This window comes from Pan troglodytes, chromosome 2, assembly GCF_028858775.2.
Source record: "Pan troglodytes isolate AG18354 chromosome 2, NHGRI_mPanTro3-v2.0_pri, whole genome shotgun sequence".
Taxonomy (NCBI): domain Eukaryota; kingdom Metazoa; phylum Chordata; class Mammalia; order Primates; family Hominidae; genus Pan; species Pan troglodytes.
The window spans coordinates 143,965,291-143,980,139 of record NC_086015.1 but is presented as its reverse complement, the minus strand read 5'-3'; the positions used below and the strand labels follow the sequence as shown (position 1 = coordinate 143,980,139).

The 14,849-nt window shown below is 41.8% G+C and overlaps 1 long non-coding RNA gene across 1 annotated transcript; it reads left to right on the top strand.

The window, feature by feature from the left end:
- Window positions 1-5,970: 5,970 nt before the first annotated feature.
- Window positions 5,971-11,773, top strand: LOC134809605 (uncharacterized). The gene is made up of 3 exons (XR_010155811.1): window positions 5,971-6,156; window positions 9,753-9,906; window positions 11,532-11,773. It is a non-coding gene; the product is annotated as an uncharacterized LOC134809605 (long non-coding RNA).
- Window positions 11,774-14,849: the final 3,076 nt, after the last annotated feature.

The window sequence follows — 14,849 nt, the reverse complement described above, 5'->3', positions numbered from 1 at the left end:
GAATTAAAACATTTTATAGAGTTAGTTATACATGTACTGGACTGGTTTTCCATGAGCTGCCAGGTAGTACTCATTATTTGAACCAAGACGGGAGGGCTGTCCTCAGCATGAGTTGTATAGGTTGCACATGGATAGAATTTAAGTGACACCTTCCAGACTTTACTAATAAAAGCAATGTGGGGGCCAGGTGTGGTGGCTCACGCCTATAATCTCAGCACTTTGAGACGTTGAGGCAGGCAGATCACTTGAGGTTAGGAGTTTGAGACCAGCCTGACCAACATGGAGAAACCCTGTCTCTACCAAAAAACACAAAATTAGCCGTGCGTAGTGGCGCATGCCTGTAATCCCAGCTACTCGGGAGGCTGAGGCAGGAGAATTGCTTGAACCCGGGAGGTGGAGGTTGCGGTGAGCTGAGATAGTGTTATTGCACTCCAGCCTGGGCAATAAGAGTGAAACTCCGTCTCAAAAAAAAAAAAAAAGTAATGTGAGGTCTCTTGCCAAAATACAGATTCCTAGACCCCATCACAGAGGAGGCAATTCAGTAGGTCTGAGGTTAGGCCTGGGAATCTGAATTTTCACTCTGTAGCTCAGGTAATTCTCATGCTCTGGCAAGTCTGGGAAATACTTGCAGAGTGCTTAAGAGCTCAGGCTTTAGTCAGACTTGGGTTTGAATCCCAGCTCTTTCACTTACTAGCTGTGCTACATTGGTCAAGTTACTTCCTGTCTACACCTCACTCTTCTCATCAGCTAAACATGGATTATAATAATATGTCCTCAAAGGGTTGCTATAAGTTTAAATGAGAAAATGGATGAAAAATGACTTGCACAGCCCTGACACATAACACATTCTACAAATGACAGCTCAATTTTCACAATGACACTAAGGGGTAGTATCATTACGAAAATTGATCCTCATTTTGAAGATGGGAAAGCTGATATACAGGCAGGCGAACGAGATAGCTGAGTTCACACAGCTAGTGAGTGGCAGAGTTAGGTTTGAAATCCAAGCAGTTTCTTTTGAAGTGGCTCTTGACAGGCTTGGGGACAATCAATGTTGGGAGGGAATGAAGTGGGGCTTTGAAATACATGCCTTGCACATACATTGACCCTTTCCCTATAATGCATTGAGAATCTGAAATTGAATCCTAATGTATTAGGCAATATATTAGGATTAGAGGGTTCTCCTCAAAGTCTGAAGGAGATAAATTTAGAACTTAAAGAGAAGCTCTTCATGGAGTAGAAGAAATTTAAGGAACCAGTTTTTTAGGCTAATAATATAACTAATTTTAAAATAAGTAAAATTCCTGTATAGCAGATCCCTGAGAATCTCTGAGGGTGAGTGATGGGTTGTGGAGTTGGCATCATTGAGGGTAGCCAAACTTCTCAGGGTATGAACTTCCTTGTCATGACTTTATCCTTGCAGTTTCCAGGGTTATAGTCCACACCTAATCAGCACTATCTGAGAACACTGTCCTAGGACCAATTCCAGAAAGTTTTTCATGGTAATGGCAGTGGAAAAGGAAGACGAGCAAGGATGTACACAAAATGTTTGCTTCTGATTCAAATAATGAAGGATAAAAATGACCTTCAGTGCTAACAAGAAATCACTGGATAAACAAACCATAGACTCAAACATGTCTTTACAGCCATCAAAGAGCTGTAGGTGCAAAGAAACAGAAAAGAAATACACTCCAGAGATATCAGTCCTTTTTAGGTAAACTGGGAGTGGACACTTTCATATCAGGGGCTGGTTGTACTGAGGTTAGGGACATTGTGGGCAAAAGAGCAAGCCTGCCAGAGTCTTGGCTGGGATAAGAAGAAACAGCCAATTTATTTTTATTTTTATTTTTTTACAAATCTGTGGCTGGCCTTTGGATTTGAATGTGGAAGAGACTTAAATGCAAAGATAATCTACTCTGCCCAGTAATTCTCTTACATAGAAATCCTGTGTAATAAACAGAGCTTTGAGGCAGAGCTGGGAAGCAGAAAGAAAGTTTGTGATCCTGCAGTCTTACAGTTTCAAAATCTTGGGATCTTGAAGTCTCATGGTCTCTCATTCTTGTGGTCTCGCAGTTTCCTGGCCCTGCAGTTCTGAGGTTCCATAATATCACGTAATGCGCTCTCAATAGTTTTGTGATTTCAGTTTTGAGGTCTAGCAGCCTGTGGTCTCAAAATCTTAAGGTCTAGCAGTCATGTGGTGCTTTAGGGAGAGGCCTCAACTTATTTAAGTATCTGAAGACATATTTACTGGAATCTAATTAATGGAAGCTAATTTAATGGAAGCTAATCAAAGCTGCAACCAAACATCTTTACCCCAGCTGCCTAACTAAAGCACACAATTTATATACTTTAGCCTCTACTATTATTTTATAAACAATACCTGGCATATATAAAAATTATAACACATGTAAAGAAACAGGAGAATGGGAACCATAGACAAGAGAAAAATCAGTAAGTAGCACTGAGGTTGAGATTAGCAGACAGGAACTTCGAAATAACTATAGTAAATACATTAAAAAAGCTACATGAAAAGATGAATATAGTGAGTAAAGAGATGTGGAAATTTTAGAGAAGGTGTAAAAACTATAAAAGAGAACCAATTGGAAATCCTAAAATTAAAAAAATATATATACACCTTAAAAACATTTCACTGTGTGGAACAGCAGATTATACATACAACTGAAAAAAGGAACAGCGAAGATGAAGACGTGCAGTAAAAGCCATCCAAACAGAACAAAGTGAAAAAGGGTAGAAAGAAATAAACAGAGACTTAGTGACCTGTGATATAGCAACAAGTGGTCTAAAATACAGGTAATTACAGTTCTAGGAGGAAAGGAGAGAGAATGAGACAGAAACATTGTGATGAATTTTGGCTGGAAATGTCAAAAGTTGTTAAGAAACAACAACCCCAAAATCTAGGAAGCTAAGTAAACTCTAAGCAAGATAAATTCAAATAAAATCACACCCAGACACATCATTGTCAAACTGCTGAAAACCAAAGATAAAAACATCTTGGAAACATCAGGAGAAAGATGGTGCAGTAGATACAGGATAACGTGTTCCAAGTGACCATTGACTTACCCTCAGGAAAAAAATGGGGCTCAGAAGACAATAGAACAAGTTTTAAAGCATTGGGAAAACAAACAAACTGTCAACACAGAATACCATGTCATTCAAAAATATCCTTTAAGAATAAAGGCAAAATTAAGGCACTTTCAGAATATAAACACACATACACACGAAAATTAATTGATAGCAGGCTTGCACTACACAAAATGCTAAAGGTATTTATTTAGGCTGAAAGGAAATGATACCAGATAGAAACTCAGATGTGCAGAAAGGAATGAAGAACATCAGAATGGTAATGTGGACAAATAAAATATAAAAGACTACTTTCCTCTTAATTAAAAAATTATGACAGTTTAAAGTCAAAATTACAACATTGTCTTGTGGGATTTTAAACATATGTCAGTGTAAATAATGTGTAAAAGTCATAAGATAAAGAATGGGGGATGGGTGTGTTAATTTTCTATTTCCGCTTAACAAATTACTACAAATGTGGTGGCTTAAAACATCATAAATCTATTCGCTCACAGTTTAGTAGGTTGGAAGTTCAACATGGTTCAGCTGAAGGCCAAAATCAAGGTGTTGGCTAGGTGGAGCTTTTATTTGGAGGCTTTAGAGAAGAATCTACTTCCAAGCTCATTCAGTTTGTTTGTGAAATTCAATTCCTTATTGTTGTAGCCTGTTTATTTGTTGGCTGTCAGCCAAGGGCTGCTCTCAATTTCTAAAAGCTTCCCAAGTTTCTTGGCATATGGCCCCCTCCATCTTAAACCAGCACTGGAACTTCAGATTCCTCTTGTACTTCAAATCTCTGACTTTCTCTTTTGCTGCCAGCCAGAGAACACTCTCTGCTTTTAAAAGACTTACCTTATGGTTCAAGCCCACCTGGGTAATCTCTGTATCTTAATATGAACTGGCTTTGCTCTTTAATTATATCTGTAAAATCCCTTCCCAGCAGTCCCTAGATTAGTATTTGACTGAATAACTAGGGGATAGGAGTCTTAGAGCCATCTTTAAAATTCTGCCTACCACAGTAGAGAAATGCATCTATATTATTGCAAGATTTCTATATTTAACATAAAATGGTACAATATTATCTCTAAATAGACTGTGAAAAATTAAGGATGTATATTATACTTCCTATAGCAATCATAAAAACTACAATGCCAACAGACATAGTCAAAAAGCCAGAGAAGAATTCTAAAAATTATTTAATTAATCCAAAACAAAAGCAGGAAAGGAGGAGCAGAGGAACAATAAACAGAGGAGACAAACAGAAAACACATAGAGAAACAGTTAAATACTATTCAGAAATATGAGTGAACCACTGATACAATGATATAAATGAATCCTCAGATTTATAAACCTCAAAAAAGACCACATACTATGTAATTTCATTTATATGAATTACTAAAGTACTAAAAATAATCTATGGAGGAAAAAAAGAACAGTTGTTGCCTTGAGGAGCAAGGCAGAGATTTTTCTGGGAAGTGACATGAGGGAATTTTTTTGGAGTGAAGTAATGTTCTGTATTTTGAAAGAGGTTTGGGTTGCACATGTGTACACATATGCCAGATCAATTGATACACTTAAGATTTGTTCATTTTGTTGTATGTAAATTTCACCTCAAAATTAAAAAAATGTAAATACTAACTATAGTTATGATACACATGCTAAAGTATTTATGGTAAAATGTACTTATATCTGAAACTTATGTAAAAATAAGGTGAATTGATGGGTAGAGAGATGGATAGATGATAGATATGTAATAAAACAATTATAATCAAATGCCAATCATTGAATTCTAGGTAGTAAATACACAGCGTAATATTATTTCAACTTTCCTGCATGTTTGAGAGCTTTAATGAGAAAACATTAATAGAAAAAAGGTACAATAAAATATTTTCAGATAAATAAAAGCTGAGAGAATTTGTTGCTAGCAGATCTGAACTCAAGATGTGCTAAAAAAGTTTCTTAGGTGGAAGGGAAATGATACCAGATTGAAGTCTAGTTCTACAGGGAGGAAAGAAGATCAATGGAAATAGTAAATAGAGAATACTATTTTTCTTTATTTTCTATGTTCCTTAAATTCAATGGACTGTTGAAAACAAAAATGCTAACAGTGGATTGTGGCATTTAAAATATATGTAGAAGTAAAATATACAACAATAATACAAAGGGAAGGAGATAGTATAAACAGAATTATACTTTGTAAGTTTCTTCATTATAATGAAGTGGTATAATATCTATTCCAGGCAGACTATGACAAAAATGCATATTTTAATGTAGTAGGCAAACAGAAGACATAATAAAAGCAGTTATAGCTAAAAAGCCAATAGAGAAGACAAAATGTTAAACTAAAAAAAGCTTAATTAACCCCAGTAAAGTTAGTAATACAGGAAGAAAGAACAGAAAAAATAAGTAGAAAATAAGAATTACATTAAATATAAACAGACTAAACATGTTGTTTAAAAGGCAGCAATTGACAGATTGTATAAAAAAGCAAGACCCATCCCTATGCTGTTTAAAAGATATACAGAGACACAACAGATTGAAGGAATAGGAAGAAAAATATATAGCATGCAAATACTAAGCCTAAGAAAATTGGTGTTATACCAGTTTATAACTGATAGGCTGTATTAAAATCATGCAAGGAGCATTATTAGAGATAAAAATGGCCATTTCATAGTGAGAGGCTAAAGTTTGGTCTAAGCATTTTTATAAAGGATTCTGAATTTCAGGCAGGTTGGTGAACATTTGCCTAAAACACCTGCTTTGTGTTTGAGGCTTCTATTTTTTAAATGAGGTCAGTTTCTGATAAAGTTTGGCTGTGCCCCCACCGAAATCTCAACTTGAATTGTATCTCCCAGAATTCCCACGTGTTGTGGGAGGGGCCCAAGGGGAGGTAATTGAATCATGGGGACTGATCTTTCCCGTGCTATTCTCGTGATAGTGAATAAGTCTCATGAGATCTGATGAGTTTATCAGGGGTTTTCGCTTTTGCTTCTTCCTCATTTTCTCTTGCTGTTGCCATGTAAGAAGTGCCTTTCACCTCCTGCCATGATTCTGAGGCCTCCCCAGCCATGTGGAACTGTAAGTCCAATTAAACCTCTTTTCCCCCCCTCCAGTCTCGGGTATGTCTTTGTCAGCAGTGTGAAAACAGACTAATACAGTTTCCAAATGGAGGGGGCTGTCTGGGTTGTGAGTTTTGCTGAATCAGACCACAATTCATGGATCAGTACAGATCTATTAGGTGTTGCATGGGCTCCCGGTGCTGGACAGGTTGATACCAGGGACATAGGCTACATAACCCTTTCCTATGAAGAGATTATATCTTCTTGATGATACACATACTTACCTACAACTGACAGCACAAAACAAGAATTTTTCTCCAATCACAGGCTTCAAACATGCTCTGTTGTTTTTCCCTTTCCTACTCCTTGACAACAGTTCAGGCAGATCTTGTAACGTGGTCCTGTCAGCTACAATGATGGTCATTTTGACAGCTGAGAATCATGTTCAGGCAGCAAATGGTCCTTGGGGTCAAATTGCAACTTCAGCCTCCCTCTCTCCCCTCTAAAGCTTCTCCCTCTCCCCAGCTCAGCCTGGCCTGTGTGTGACTCAGGTCTTCTTTCATTCTCTCTTCGTCATTAGGATTTTTGGGGGGTGGGCAAGAGGAGGGAGAATTTGAAGAAAGGGGTCAAAGCCCCTGTACTTAATGGGCTCTGCTGTTGTGGTTCCTTCTTTGCTCACAGGTGCTGGCTACGGATGGTTTTTAGTGCCAGGGAGGAATGTGCTTGCTGTCTTGCAGTTACATGTGTGGGTTTTTCAGAAGCCTCTCAGGAGGGGGCCTTACCACCCAGATCCCTGGCCTCCTGGTGAGGCACTCCCTGCCTGGCCTCTTGTGGCTCCTGTCCCCAGCTCCTGCCCACAGCACAGTCCCTTCCTGCTGGGGCTCCTTGGCTTATGGGAGGTACACCCTTGCTCCTCCAAATTCTGTGGCTCTCTTTCCTCATGGGCTACTCTGCTCAGCCTCCCACCCTCAGAATTCACCAGCTGAGATCCAGGAGACTGCCTTTTCTCCCCTAAAGTACAGGCAACTCTTGCCCAAGTCTCCCAAGAAGGGTGTCCCCACATTCTTTACTGGGGCAGCCCTGGGACAGGACAGGGATCTCTGCAGCTCGGCAAGCATCTGGCTGGAGAGGATGGTCAAGCTCCCTTTCTGCAGCATCCTCCATCTCTCTGAGTGTTGTCCTAAGAGCCCTTCTCACCCGGCCTGGGTTGGACAGGAGCACTCATCTCCCCACTTCTTTCATAGCCATCTCCCCCAGGGACTCTTTCTCTCGTTAATGACCTCCTTTGACTTTCTAGTCTGTGTATAAGGAGAGGGGAGTAGTGGGGCAGGCTTATAGGACCACTTGGTTGTTTCACCAGGGCCTGTTATGGGGTGGGGGGAGGGGGAGGGATAGCATTAGGAGATATACCTAATGTTAAATGACGAGTTAATGGGTGCAGCACACCAATATGGCACACGTATACATATGTAACTAACCTGCACATTGTGCACATGTTCCCTAAAACTTAAAGTATATTAAAAAAATAAGCATTTGGTACTCTCTTTATAATTAGGGGCATTTAACACTAAAATCCTCAGGCACGGGGCTGTGATTCTGAGCTGGGCTGGAACATCTCATTCACCCTTCTGTCTACGCACAGATGAAGGGAAAGCATCAGAAAACGCATGGTAATGGACTTGACTTGGGGGTCTCTGCTCTGCCCATTAGGTGTTATAAGATAGGAAAGACTACAGGCTTGGAGTCTTAAGACTGCAAGATCAGGGCCTGAACTGAGCCTTGAGGGAATTTTTTTTAACTTGAAAAATTGCATTATAAAAGTTATACATGCTCCTTATACAAAACAGCCACAAATAAAATCAACCTTCCTTCCCTCCAGTCTTGCTTCTCTAAGATAACCTCTCATGACAGTTTGCTCTGTGTACTTCCTGCTTTTTAAAAAAATGCACATATAAAAGCACATATCCAAACCACAAATAAAGCACACAGATTTTTTTCAAGAGCACCCCATGTGTATTGGCTTGAAGGATTTCGAACAGTCGTTTTCAAATATTTGTGTGCTTCCTGTCCCTGACCTGGAGAGACAGGGCTGCCAGGTATGACTGTGCAGGCTACACTCTGTCCGAGAGTGCCTGCCTGAAGGATTTAGGGGGCCTGAGAACCAGCCCGTGTTCTGTTGCCCAACCACACACCCTGGCTATGTGCATTTGGAGAAGGGGCACCGGAGGGAGGGAGGCCTTTTCCTAATTACAGCAAAGGCACTGGATCTTTGAGAAAGTTCCTGGTTAGTGAAATCAGAGAAGGAAACTGACCAGTCTAATGCCAGAGCAAGGCTATTGTGTCACCCAAGGCCATGTGTGCAAAGAAGCAGGTGGACTCTATACCAAGGACACATGAGCTGTGTGGTCAGGGACCTCTGGGAACTCGGAAGAACACATGCTCCTGCCCTCTGGAAGCTGACAATCCATGAACGGAGGAAGTCACACACCTGAAATGTATGTGAACAAAAGTCAAACGGAGTACGGGATGCTGCTGGTATCTTAGATCCATGCTTCTGTCTGGGGATATGCTCTTCCAGGCTTTCTGATGGTCAGTGTCACTGCCCTGCTCAAAATCCTTCACTGGTGTGTCTTCCATCACCTTCAGGAGAAAGAAAACCCAAACTTCTTTCCAGGACACGTGAGGAGAGACCTTTGAGATCTGACCCCTGCCCCTGGCACCAGCCCCATTTCCTGGCCCTGGGGTGCTTCCAGGATCCTCTCCCTAACATGCACCTGCTCTCATGGCTCTGCAGCCTCTGGCGTTGGCACATGTTGCTCTCCCAGTCTGGATGTCCTCATGGCCACCTGCCCCAGGTGCTCCTCTCTCTCTCTGGCTAGCACTGACTTAGTTCCTAACTGTGGTGATGCCCATGTGGTTTGGGAATTTCCTTCCAAATACCGTCTTTAATCTTCCTTGTAGTTTAAGTGGAGTTGGAAACAGTGCAGCTGGTAATAGACTGTCTCGTATTCATTCATTCCTAAAACTTCATAGGCCTACAGAAGTGAGAAAGGAGGTCCAGATAGCCCTGCCTGGGTCTCAGAGAGGGAGGGCTTCAGGAAGACATATTGAGTTTTTGTGCAAATTAAACTTTACGTGCAGTGACAAACCATTACATGCTCTGTTGAGGTAGAAAATGGCATTTTTCTCTAAGCCCTGTTATGTTTGAAAGTTATTTGAATAACAGTATACTTGTACATCCAAATCAATTTCTTGTTAGAATAAGTCTACTTTTGAAAAACAGTCTTTCAGGACACACATATTTAATCTTGATGGAAGATCATTTCATTTTCTGACACCATTCAGCTTCAGTGTTCAGTTGTAGTTGGAATTAACACAAATAAGCTCCTAATTGTGTTTTGTGAATCAAAACCTAGAAAAAAATTAAATCTTCCTCAAAAAGAAAATATATTTCATATATATGGTGCCCTCTGGGTACTGTGGAAAGCCTGAGGTTGCCTCAATCACCTGAGCAGGTTAGACTTTTTATGCCAGTGTTTGCTGCCAGTGATGGATGAGTTTTCTTTCCTGAGGAATGTGGATGATGAAAAATAGTGACCTCTTTGCTTTCCACAGGGCCCTTCCATCTGCCCACGCTGCTCCCATCTCCTGATTTGTGAAATTCATCAGGTGTGCACCCTTCTAATGGCTACTCCAATGAAAACAGTAAAAACCCATCAAGCCAGACCAAGAGGAGTGACCTACTTATATCAGATTGTGTTAACTTTCCGTAAGTGTGCATTTTCTGCCCTGTTCTCAGCTTCTTTTGATAGATGATGTAGGGAGCTGATCGGTGAAACTCCTCTACAGTATTTATCGTAGCTTGTTGGTGAGGATATTGACACCAAATCAGTGGACCCTGTTTGAAGAGCCACATGAAAATTTGAAGGCTTGAATACAAGAAAGGCTTTGTTTCATCCAAGAAACTGCTATGCTTGATTTTCCATGGACAGATTCAAATTCATAATTGATTGTCTTCTTTTGGCTCCCAGGAATCTCAGAGCCATATTTGCAGTCCAGCCTTTCACCCTTGTCTGACCCTGTGAACCCCATATTTATGTATGCTGTCTCTTGATTCATCTTTCTACTTTATTTACACTAGTTTCTGATGTTTATTGGATCTATATTTATATTCATATATCTAGCTCTAGCTCCTTTTATCAAGCACATAGAATGAGTGGAACCTGACAAAGTGCTAGCAGGAGACAAGTATTTATGTGTATTTATTCTTTTGCACCACTATCCCATCAGACCTGGTCTGTGGACCACTCTTCCCTGCATCCAAAATGAAATTGCTACACAGTACCATAACTTTTCTTGTCAATCTTAAGTAAAAACATTCTTTGTTCACTTTCAATCACAAGAACAGTTTCATTCTTCATAGTTTCAATGTTCACTTCTGAGCAGTAACAAAAATTCAGAATTGCTTTCAAGTTTCAACTTCCCCAGCTGTGAGTCTACTTCTGGATGTGAAACCTTGCTGGGTGGGGGCACTGAGGATGCAGCGAGCATTGACAGTCAGCCTCTGTTTTTCTCTGAATTGCTCTTCTAGCCTTCTCCACCCTCTTCCCCACACTGCGTCTTGCTCCTCCTGAGTAGAATGGAAGAAGGGGGTAGGAAAGTTCTTACCTGCTGGGGTTACCTTGTCCTGAGAGATAAGGCAGTTTTGGTCTTTTCAAAATGACCCATCTGGCTTCCATAATGCAGCCCTGGGGCTAAAACACAGGATGCACCTCTGTCCAGCTGTGGGTGGAAGGCAGTTTGCTCCTAGGTTGTTTCAGCCAGCTTCCCATGCATTCCTTTACACCTAGGTGGTGCAGCCATCTCTGTGCCTGTCACACACCAAAGACACAGGTTGAACTCCACAAATGTTTTTTGTAATACTCTTGCATTTTTCTGACTTCACAATTTGGCCATGGGCCAGTTTATTGGCCAGGAAAGAAATGAGCACTTAGAGGGCTGCTCAGGAGGGTTCAGTGAAGGGATTGTGAGTAAAGGCAGTGTGGGCAGGGCAAGGACAAAAGATTGTGAGGCTTCTGGACACTAGCAGCATGCCCTGAAAGGGTTGGGAGAGGAAATAGTATATTGGATGTGAAAGACAGGCCACTGGATAGGTGTAGTGGCTCAGAGGAGCCATCCAGAGCCACAGCAGTGGCCAGGCAGGGGTGTGTTATGGGTTGAACTGTGTCGCTCCAAAGATATATTGAAGTCCTAACCTTTGGTATCTGTGAATGTGGCTTTTTTTTTTCTTTTGAAATAGAGTCCTTGTGATGAAATCAGGACATAATAATTAAGATGAGACCATACTAGATTAGGGTGGTCTTTAATCCAATATGATTGGTATCCTTATAATAGGAGAAGAGACAGACTCAGACCCAGAGAGGAGAACACCATGTGGAGATGGAGGCAGAGGTTGGAGTGATGCACCTACAAGCCAAGGAACACTGTGGATGGCAGCAGCTGCCAGAAGCCAGGAGAGAGGCATGGAGCAGGTGCTCCCTCAGAGTCACCAGCAGGAACCAACCCTGCTGACACTTTGATTTCAAACCTCTGTCTTCCAGAACGGTGATAGAATAAATTTCTGTTGTTTTAAGCCATCCAAGTCTGTGGTAATTTATTATGGCAGCTCTAGGAAACTAACACTAGTGTAGGATAAAAAATTTTCTCAACTCTGTTCCCCTGTTTTCTCTCATTATGATGCCTATCACTGGCCGGACCCACCTGGAAGCTGGAAAGCAAGGGAACTGTGATGTGGTCCCTGGAGGTCAGCCTCTGGGTGCAGTGCAGAGCAGAGAATGGATGGAGGGTGACTATAAATGGAGAATAATCCAGGCTTCTGACTTCTTCAAGTTCAGAGTCAGGTGGAAGATGACATGAACCCCAAAGGCTCTGGAGAAACTGCTGTCCCGACCCCTCTTTTCCACCCCTTGCACCTGGTTCTGTTGTGAGCACAAGCAGGCTGCGAACACAGCTTGTTCCTCAAAACTGCATCTTGGACAAGAAATTGACTTTCCCCGGGAAACAATGTTATAAACAGGCGAGGAGTGGTATGTGCGTGCCGAAGAAAGAGATGATGTAGAAGTTAAAAGGCTGGAGAACAATAAACATGAAAAGCAGTTCAACGTCATTTGTAAGCAAGCCAACTCAAGTAAAAATAACACTGAAATGAATTAATTGCCACCCTTCAGGTTGGCACAGAAGGATGTGATGGCTGTCTCCCAGGGCTGGTGAAGGCAGGGGGAAGAAGACTCACTCTCTACTGCTGCAGGACTGGTTGTGGATTCGGTGAGGCATAAAGACCCCAGCACAGTGCTGGCTCCCTTTCTCTTCCTGCTCAGCTCCTTTCCCGACATCTGCAACTTGCATTGTAAAGCATAAGGGAAAAGTCAAGGTTCAGCATCAATGTCTCAGTGCTGTGCAGTGTTATTTGCATAAACCTTCCCATTCACTGATGGAAACCCCTGGCATGTTCATGCCGAGCATTCTTAGCAGTACACATACCTGGGGCAGATCAAGTGCTATCATGAGAAAATTGACTGCATTAAATCACACAAGTCTTAAGGGAAGTGGAAGGGCAGGGTGGGAACTGATAGCTAAGAACAACATTTGCACCTTATGACAATTGCCTCATCATTGTGGGGAAGCCTATACAAATATGACTAGTGTAGCTGCAGTGTGTGTTCTGCCCATAGCTCCTCAGGTATTTTCACCATTTCCACCTGTGCCAACCTGATGTCTGGTAACTTATACTTTCATCTTTGTTGTGGTTTGCCTTCAGAGTACAGAAAACCCCTTTTTCCCTGTAAACAGCCAGCAGGAAGTGCCTATGAATTAATCACCCTTAACCACTGACAAGTGGTTTATGAGTGTTGGTCAAGAATATTCAGCTCCCTGGCCAAAATAATTCTGAACCCTATTTTGTGCTATTTACCAGAGCGCCCCCAGAGGATTAAGCTTTAATCTTCCACTGTTGTAGCTGGCTGAATAATGGTTGCCTTCCCCTCCCATACCACTTGCCCTCCTTCCTACCCCTGTTCCTTGCACCTCCCTATAGGTGGCTTGTCCTCAGAGACTTGGCTCAAAGTCTGCTTCTGGGGCAATATAAACTAAGACAAGTGGCAAGCGAGGCCTCCTTAGCCCATGTTTTCCAGATATACATTTTGAGACTCAGGGATTGGGCTAACTTTGGCCACTTGCTCCTTGTTTTTTTGTGTTAATCCATCACCAACAGTTGCACAGCTCATTCATAACATCCACATAATGAAATCATGTATCCAGCAAGGGTTGATAGGTGTAAATTATTAACAGTTATTAAATACTTTTATTATACTCACTTAACTACAGCAGAAAATGGGGAACTAAGAATAAGTAACTTGTCAGGATCACACAGTAGGTGAAGGAGCCGGATTTCAAACCCAGCACCTGTATTTTGAACCCCCATTTGTAATGACTGTACCATACCATACCCTTAATAGAATGATGCCTGCTCTACTGTTTTGTATCAAACCTTATTGCCATTCTTCTTATAAGTCTTTTGTTTCATGTAAGTGAACAGAGAAATAAACATACAGGCCCATGGGGATGTAGATGGCCAAGTGAGAGGGAGGCCAAATAGGCAGAGCTCTCTAGAGTTCCCATCCCTTTTCAACCAAGAAATTCCATATTCATATGTTATATGAGTACATTCTCTGTAAGATGTCACAGGGTACTGGGGAAGTGTTTGGCAGCCACCAGTGTGGTAAGACATGACCTATTTTGCACTGTAGCTCTGCGGGGACTCAGGTGTGGAAATAGAGTCTTTGGATGGGGGTGTGGGATCACTAGGAAGCCATAGGAGGAGCAGGAGATGAGGTTACTTGTATCAGAGACTAAGGGACATTCAGAGCAAGAGAGGCTGGTGGGTTTAAAGAGATATTTGGGATATAACATTTCAAATACAGCACTTACTTTCAAAGTCTAGCTTCCACCTTGTTATCTAATTGTGTCCTCTTGTTTTTAATTTAAGTTCCTCAGGCTTCAGATAATTTATGATATAGCTTGTTGATCAAAGGGAGAAAGTCCTGTTAGAAAAATGTTTCTTTGAACTGGGGGTGGGGAAAGGGTGGGTCCCAGTTCCTCAAAGTAGATTGTCCCAAGACTCCACCAATGCATTGGGCAGAGATTTCTCCCCCATGCTGAGTCCTGCTGCCATTATTAGGGACTTCAGCATCCTTGTGGTGGTCAGTTCCATGCTCTGGCCCCTCAGAATCCTGATCTCCTTAACTCAGGAAGCCTTCAACTCCTCTCCACTTCAGCTGTCTATTCCCATGGTCATACCCTTGTGATCACTTGGGTCTCCTCCACTCTGGGATCTCAAACGACAGTAATACTTTGACCACACCTTGTATTTTTCTGTCACTCTCCCTGGGTTCATCTCACAGCATCTGCTCTTTGTCTACATTGAGATTTCTAATTCCTTAATCCGTCGATTGTCTTTGTATTTGCTTACTTCCCTCTCAATCTAGTCCTGACCTTGGGGTCTGTCATCTCAGTCTCTCTCTTGCCAACAGCTTCACTCCCTTTACCTAATCTGCCCTTCAGTGCTACCTATACTTCCACATGGGGTCAGCCTGGCCCTCCACCATCTCTACTCTTACCTGGGCTACCTGCTAAACACTGCTGGGCACAATTATA